The sequence below is a fragment of the Cebus imitator genome, unplaced genomic scaffold, assembly GCF_001604975.1.
Source record: "Cebus imitator isolate Cc_AM_T3 unplaced genomic scaffold, Cebus_imitator-1.0 Scaffold45, whole genome shotgun sequence".
NCBI lineage: Eukaryota > Metazoa > Chordata > Mammalia > Primates > Cebidae > Cebus > Cebus imitator.
The window spans coordinates 3,106,284-3,113,927 of record NW_016107360.1 but is presented as its reverse complement, the minus strand read 5'-3'; positions in this window follow the sequence as shown (position 1 = coordinate 3,113,927).

Below are 7,644 nucleotides of genomic sequence, written 5' to 3'. Positions count from 1 at the left end.
ACAGAGTGAGACTCCATCTCAAAAAAAAAAAAAAAAAAAAAAAAGAAAAAGTTGACCAAATATTTAATTAAACTAACATATTTAATATTTCAATATGTGTATAAAATGCTTAGTTTCTAGAAATTAATATGATTCCATAGTTCACTATGTGCACTGTAAAATATTCTGAAGTATACATGATAAATAGGCAAGTTTCATGTCTAAGTATATACACTATACATATATACAGAGACATTCCTGAGCAATTACAAAACATGGTTTTGTAACAAACACTGTGTTTTTTCATATATAACAAATGCATTATTTTCTTCTGCCTAAAATGCAAATTTGCAAACTGCATCCAGGAACTCATCAAATCTGCTAGATGAATTATGTAATTCAATTTGGCAAAATTTTTGCACACAGCACAAATAGTTTTCTTTGGTTTTCTTGGATTCTGTTCTGAGAAGGAGGTAGCTGGAAAAAAAGTGAAAAATTACAGGATATGATTCATAAAAATCCCACATCTTTTTTGTGTGCTTGTACATTCTTTTTTGAGGGAAAACGTTTTCGTCCTACAGTAATGGCTCCTCATCCTTCTCAATGAGTACTTTTTAGCTCAGAAGATAGCCACACACGATATTTCCAAGGTACTCAAAAAAAGTAGTCATAATGAGAAGATGCATGGCACTTAACAACTAAAAGAACATATAGCATGTTCATTAAATCTTTTTTTCACCAGAAAGGAATGTGAAGCCTGAACTTTAACATGGCCACAGTATGTACAAAGAAATGCAACCTCAGCTATGTATGTTCCTGCCAAGCATTAGCTCAAATCTTTCACTTTTCAGCATGTAACGGGTATCTGTTTTCCCATCATGTTTTGACAGTGAAGAAAATGAACCTCATTTCTAAGCTTCAGACAAGTGGCACTCACTACTATTCCCTCCTCTTTTTATTTGATGCCAGCAGTAAGATTAAACACATACCACCAAAGAAAGGACTCCCAGTGCCCTGTTGTCAGAGATAGTTTTCAGTGGGTGCAATAAACATCAAATCTCTGCAGATTATCTATGTGTTTCTAACTTGTAATTTCTCTCCAGAAGCAGCCTGCAAACTTTTTAATCCTTTTCAGTTTGTCAAAAATTGTTAAGGCGCTGGCTGCCCGTTATCCAGAGTGAGGAGCTCTTTCAAGTAATGGAAAGACTAGCAGTTTCAGAAGCTAAATAGTCAATTTTATACATATGAAGGATTCACAGAATCACAGAGCTAAAGAGGTCAAGAGAGATGTCATTTCATGGTTGGAGCCTGAGGCTATTTCTGACGCTTATCAATCTGAAAGACCAGATAAACTGCAACACCCCTGCCATAATGTTCAAGAGATGCTGAATGGAATATTCTTTTAAATGTATAGCTAAATTCAGTGCTAGAAATACCAGGAAGGAAGAAGGCACTGAAAAAGAAAGTGGCATGTGGGAGAGCTGATGCTGTCATTGGCTTGGGATGGGGTTGTAGAGTCTAAGTTGCCAGTATAAGTAACTCAAGGGTTTATGTTTCAATACTTACATAAAGACAGAAGATGAACTCTTGGAATTCTTGAGATAGATAATTAAAACTGAGAAACTCATACTAACACATGCATTAACAATTGATCAGGAACCTTGAAGGGTTTCTCCCAGTTAGTAGAGTAGGATGAAAAAATGTCTTCCAAATGACAGCAGAATGATAAGGAAGTTGGTTGTTTCTTTGTGGAGACTGGGTGGATATAAAAAGTTTCTTCTGAGATTGTTAAGCATGGACATAGATTTTAAATTTAAATTCACGTTAGTCATATGGCCAAATAATCCATAAGCAAAATAGTAATAATAAGCATTAAAGTGGCCATAGGTAGTAAAACTACTGAAATGATTGTCAGAGGGAAATGAAAAACTACCTGAGAGGGGTATGTCTTCAATCCAGATAATATGTGATTCTCACAGAGAAAAGCCCTGCTAAAAATTAGTTCATGAAAAATAGTTTGTAAAGGAGTAACCAAATTAATATAAACAAGTACTTGAGTATGAGATCACAGAGAACTCTGATAGACACTATAAACTAAATGTGTAGAATATTATTAAAATATGAAGTAAGAACTCCAAGCAATAAAGAAATAAGACACTAGAATAGTGGAATATTTAAAAATTGAGTACATCTTTGAAAATGAATAATGTTTTTGAAAGTTAAAATTTATAGTATAAAAATGCATAAAATTAGATCTGCAGTTTTAGAGGAAATTATTCAAAGACAGCGTGAAGAGACAATGAAATTAAAAATGTAAAAGACAATTTTAATGACATAAAGTATAGAGTAAGGCTTACCAATATATATACAACAAGAGGTCTAGCTAATAAGAATTAGGAAAAAAGGGAATAGAAGACTAGAGTTATTATCACTCATAGATAACACAGAATTTTCCAGAATACAGGAAATAAAGGAAACATAATCAGTCCCTTGCAGCTTACACACACACACACACACACACACACACACACACACTTGCTCACAGAGAAGATCTTAAAATAATGAGAGAAAAAAGATTATATTCAAAGAAACAATTACTAAGCAATTACAGACATCTTGGCAGTGAAAGTAGAGGCAAGAATATAATAAAATCACGTTATTACAGTGCTGAGTAAAAGTAATTGGCAATCTAGAATTTTATACCCAGCCATGATCATTCAAGCGTGAGGCCAAAAAATAAAAAATAAATTCATTTTAGAGGGGCAGGGTAGAAGAAAGTTAATCACTCCCATCCTGAAAGAAGAAAGAAATGAGCTGTAACCAAAATTATTGAGCAAAGAAATTGGCAATAATTATTGACAACCTTTGTATTGTTATTGCAGCTGGATTTATATAAATAGTCACACATACATATAAATAATTGCTCTAAATAAAATCAAAGTTTAAAAATAAAGTGAAACTAAATGCTAGGCAATAATGAGATATGGGATAAAATAGAATATGTAGGAATTAATACAATTTGTGGTCCTTGTCCTTGTTTTCTGCAAGGGGAGAGTAGACATGTATAGTTATGACAATTGACTTTTATGTCAAGGCTGCATTTGATTAGTGTGAGTAAAATAATAGATATATAATGCATATTTTTAATAATAAAATTTGGATGTGTAACTTTCAAAACCTTAAAGAGAAAATAATAAAGAAATTGAGGCTATGGGAAGATAATGAACTTGCCAAATGTCACAAGCAAGGTTGTTGTAGAAATAGGGCTGGAAACTGAAAGTCTGGATTCCCAGGCCTTCATTCTCTTCTCTGGAAATACTGTGGGAATACATCTACCAAACTTGAATATTGGTAGTATAAACACACTTGTCTGATTTTAAATTTGTTTCTTAAAGCTGTAAACATCTGACTTGGTTTGATCTCAACACAAAGGACACTGATTTTTTTTTTTTTAACACATAACTATTATATGGGACACCATATACTTTTCCAATCACCTTTCCATTGAGGTTAAAAGAAGCAGTGACAAGAAATGACTATATAATCTAGCCATCATTTATAAATATGTACTAAGTGCAAAGCAATGTTTTTGGCTATTTGGGACTTCTGAGTTGAATTTAATAGTCTAGTGGGAGAAAGGGTCCTGTATATACCATGAAAAAGAGGTTAGAATGTATATGGTTAAATATATGCTGGATTTTAAAATAGGAAAATTAAAACATCAAAATGGTAGCGTAGCATTAATGGCACAGAGACCATCTCTAGGTACAATCTGCCTGATTGAGGGTGTTGCAGCCTATGAAGAGGATAAGGGATCTGATGAAATAATTAGAAATACTGCTTATCAAGATCAGTGCTTTGACAAGTAAAAGAGTTTGGCAATTATGCTTTATTAAGGAGCAATAGAGTAAAGCAAAATTGGTTATTGTAGAATTTGACTGCTGGGGACTTGTCTCTCCAGAAATTATAATTAACTGATTTTTTTTTTTAAACAAAATAATGGGAGAAAAGCAAATTACTGGAATTTAGAAAGCAATTTCTAAGGGATCTTTTTTTTATTTTGGTTTTCTACAAAACTAACCTCCTGTCTTTATACTTCTTAACATTACATGCTTTCAATTGAATGTTGATTTGGTAGACCTTAGGGATGAAAGCAACATGAACAAACACTCTAAATCATATCTACTTCTTTGATAGGGCTGTGCCCAAATCGTTCCATGAATATAATTATATGTAATTTAGACAACACATATTTCTTAAATCTATTGTATATCTGCCTCTATAATTCTACAAAGAAAAAAGAGAGGTCATATTTTTTAGAAAGTCTTAGTATCATACAATTCTAAAGCAAATCTTTTCAGTGGTAATATTTCTTTTGTAGTTCTATCAGATGGAGATTTAATGAAATTTTCATTTCCTTTATATAGTTATATTGTCAATTTTCTTGCTATTTTCCATTCTATTCTAAGAACAAGTACTGAATCCTTGTGACATATTGTAGGCCGTCAGTGAATGTTGATTACATTGTACGCACTACTTGGATAGCAGTAACAAAGATGAGCTTTGTTCTAGCATTTAAATTGTAATTTACTCATCCATTAAATTACTCCTCTCATGGGTTTGTTGTGAGATTTAAATAAGAGCACAGGGTTAGTAGTAAAAAACTATCAATATACTTTTTAGAATAAATAAAACAACCAAAACAAACATGTTTAACAAAGGAGAAAAAATGAAATTTGTACACTAAAAATACACATTATTAGAAGAAACAATCTCATTTTATATGGATGTAAAGTCTTCACATTTGGTTAAGAATAAATCTTCATAAATACATAATTGACTTATTAAAAGATTTACTTTTTATTATACCATTGAGCTGATTCACTTTATCACATCTTAAGTTTTTAAATCTTATTTTTTTGGAAAAATACACATTTTAGGAAAAACATACATGTGGGATTATATTATTTTTAAATGTATAAGCTTTCATTATAGAGTTAATAATACCTTTTCTAGATATACTAAGCCCTTTAAATTTGATTTGGTCTAAGGTGAATGCAATCTTTTTAAAAATCCTAATTTCTCCAATATTTTTTAAAGATTAAAGAAAGGAATTCATTCATGTTTTTATCTCTTTTCCTAAATCTTATTTTCCTTTCCTTAGGACATTTGAAAGAACAGCTGTCAGTCTTTCCTAAAGTAATTATTAGGATATGTGGGGAATTATCTATTTATGGTCAATCTGGAGTATCATAGGAATTTGTGTGGCCTGTTGATATCACAAAGTTGAGGGGTAATATTTGGAACTATTTTGAGTTCAATAACCCTAAAGCACCACAAAAGTGTTAAGCAGTGAAACATATTATTTAGACTTTTTTTTTCAACTACTCTTTTAAAATAACAATATAACATTCATTCTTACTTTATATATATATATATATATATATATATATATATATATATATATATATATATAAAATTGTGTTTTAAGTTTTGGGGTACATGTGAAGAACATGAAAGATTATTGCATAGGTACATACATGGCAATGTGGTTTGCTGCCTTCCTCCCCATCACCTATATCTGGCATTTCTCCCCATGTTATCCCTCCCCAACTCGCCAGCCCCTGCTGTTCCTCCCCTAGTTCCCCCCCCACCACAGACCCCAGTGTGTGATGCTCTTCTCCCTGTGTCCATGTGTTCTCATTGTTCAACATCTGCCTATGAGTGAGAACATGTGGTGTTTGATTTTCTGTTCTTGTGTCAGTTTGCTGAGAATGATGGTTTCCAAGTTCATCCATGTCCCTACAAAGGACACAAACTTATTGCTTTTTATGGCTGCATAGTATTCCATAGTGTATATGTGCCACATTTTCTCTGTCCAGTCTATCATCGATGGGCATTTGGGTCGTAACAACAGCTGAAGTTGAGGCAGCAATTAATAGCCTACCAACCAAAAAACATCCAGGTCCAGAAGGGTTCACAGCCAAATTCTACCAGACATACAAAAAGGAGCTAGTACCACTCCTTCTGAAACTATTCCAAACAATACAAAAAGAGGGAATCCTTCCCAAATCATTTTCTGATTTATTTTTTATGAGACCAACATCATCCTGATACCAAAACCCAGCAGAGAATCAACAAGAAAAGAAAACTTCAGGCCAATATCCATGATGAACATCAAGGCAAAAATCTTCAATAAAATACTGGCAAACTGATTGTAACAGCACATCAAAAAGCTTATTCATCATGATCAAGTAGGCTTCAACCCAGAGATGCAAGGCTGGTTCAACATGCAAGTCTATAAACGTAATTCACCACATAAACTGAACCAAAGACAAAACCCACATGATTATCTCAACAGATGCAGAGAAGGCCTTCGGCAAAATTCAGCAGCCCTTTATGCTAAAAACTCTCAATAAACTAGGTATTGACAGAACGTATCTCAAAATAATAAAAGCTATATATGACAAACCCACAGCCAATATTATACTGAATGAGCAAAAACTGGAAGCATTCCCTTTGAAATCTGGCACTAGATAAGGATGCCCTCTGATTCTTACTTTTTAAACATAGGCTTCACTTTTTCAATTGTTCACTTTTTACCATGGAAACTTAAACGAAACAAAGAACCATAAAGTAACACTTGCCATTGGACAAATCTGATTTAACCAAAGGTGTTTACCATCGAAACCCAGTCTACTGAACCACTCAATCTCAAGTTTACCTGTCGTTAGACAAAATATTACTATGTTTTCCCAGAGGGAACCCAAACCATTGTCCATTAGAAACAGTTATGCTTTAGAATGTTAAACCTTGCAGGGGGTTATAAAATACAAAAATAAGTATTGGTCTTGTAATATTTAAACAGTTTTTGGAGTATGTGATCCAAAGATATCTTAGGGTTCTTGGCTAGATGAGGGAACGTTGTTCATAGTGGAATAGAAACCATCATTTTTTAACTTGCATTTACTGTACAAACCTAGCCACAATTACCAGATCCATTTAAATTGATAACTTAAAGGTTAGCAAAGACTGAGTATACAGTCTGAAGGTTTATCATTGCTTTTTAGTCAAAGAATCTCTTTAGTAGACCATCTTTGGAGAGGATGGACTTTAGATATAGATACATGCAGATAAGGGTCAAATCCTGTCTCTCACTGTAACAGTGCATTAACCTTTTCGATGCTTGATGTTCTCATCTGTAAATGAGACTAATAACACATATGATGCATGGTTCATGTGATGATTAAATATCATTCTGGTACAGTGTTCAGTAGAGTTACAGGCACATGGCAGGTACTTAATCAGTGTTAGTTATTATTTATCTTTATCATAACCATCAAACTACAATCAAATAGCAACTCTGTTTTAATTTACATCTTCTTTTGTGAATTTTCACGCGTTATAGCAAGGGAGATTTACTCACAAGTCAATCTTTTCATTTTTTGAAAATGTAATAGTACATTTTATGGTAATTCATAGGTCATAATATTTTATTTATGCAACAAATATTTGTCAAATATCTGCTATGTAAGCACCAAGGACACAGAAAAACAAGAACACTTTTATTTCAAATAGCTTTTATTCACATAGGACTAGAGGGAAATCTAATTCAGTAGAAAACATGAAACAAAAGGGGTCTTTCATTCTCTTCAAAGGAGAGTC